Source organism: Montipora capricornis, chromosome 10 (genome assembly GCF_036669925.1).
Source record: "Montipora capricornis isolate CH-2021 chromosome 10, ASM3666992v2, whole genome shotgun sequence".
Taxonomy (NCBI): domain Eukaryota; kingdom Metazoa; phylum Cnidaria; class Anthozoa; order Scleractinia; family Acroporidae; genus Montipora; species Montipora capricornis.
In genome coordinates, this window is record NC_090892.1 from 27,415,573 (window position 1) to 27,417,020 (window position 1,448).

Consider the following 1,448-nt stretch of genomic DNA (forward strand, 5'->3'; position numbering starts at 1 on the left):
TTGCCGCTCATGTTATTTTTCAATCTTAGCTCTAACAGAGGACAAACCAATCACTGCTTGCTGTTAGTCATATAAAAAATATTCAAGTAGAACATCAGTCAAATACAATTCGCCTTAAAGGACTCAGTACAGGTACAATTTATAAGTGAAACGCCTGTAACCATGGGAAATATGAAATATATATTGACCTTTTGCTCTCGCACCTATCCTTTTTCGTATCATTTTTTTCAGTCTAGGAATCAGTTATTAAGAAAAATAGACGATTTCTTAAATTGATTTTAAAAGCCATCTCCAATCTCCGGTATCACTGTCCTCCAGGAAATATGCCTTTTTTAAAAATTGGATTTGAGGTTATTTTAAACACTTAATGACTGGTCCCGAGGGAAACAGTTCATTTTGTTTTCCGAGAATCTCAATGTTTCCCCGAGGCGCATAAAAGAAAAACGTGCAACGGCAACAGCAACGGCAGTCGTCGGTCAACATTCGCGGGTAACAGTGCACTTTTACCCTCTGACGTCATAGATTTTGCACTGTTGCCCCGCTCAGAAACTTTTGGCGGGAAACAGTTTTATTGTTAGATGTCGTGTGACCTCGAAGTAACCAATGAGAGCGCGCGCTGCTGGGGGAAAAACTCAGCTATATAACAATATTTGTTAAAATACATTTCTCGGCTTTGATTAAAAACTGACTAATACACTTCTTGGTTCTTCAAGTCTCTGATTGTTTGGATATTTAATTGTCTTTCTTCTTTCGCTTGGGCTGAAGAGAACGTGCCTTGGCCCCAGTCCAGATTTCCTCCCACGAGGGGTTTTTTTTCTGGCCTCCCTGGCACCTCTCCGGAATTGCGTTGTTAGCGATACATAAAACGTAATGTATTATGTTGCTTTGTTGTCGGTAAAATCTGTTCTCAGGTTGAATCCGTTTTTACTTAGGTTAAATTGGTGATCCTCATTTTATCTAGGTTGAATATGCACTCTACCTCAATAATTTTAAAACAACAATCAACCCCCAAAAAGGACTGAAAATACCTATACCTTCCCGTCTCAACACATCTTCTTTTAAAATAATGTTTCGTATCATATTATCGGCTTCTGTATCAATACACTAATCCATTTAGTCTCGCACCCTACAGATATATAATCCTGTGTCATCACCACTACACTACAATGACGAACATGCTCCAAACAGTTCTTTTATTATTTACTTTGGTATAATGAGTCAATTGATATTCCTAATTTTTATATAATAATCAAAACTAATCCTAATTTGACCTTAATTTTTCTCTAGGGTTAATTTAGGCTCCAAAAAAAGTTTCTTCAATTTATCTGAGTGCGTATTCAACCTACATAAAATGAGGATCACCAATTTAACCTAGGTAAAAACGGATTCAACCTGAGAATGGATTTTACCAGCAACAGCTTTTCAGTCTTCTCAGTAGGAATATTGTT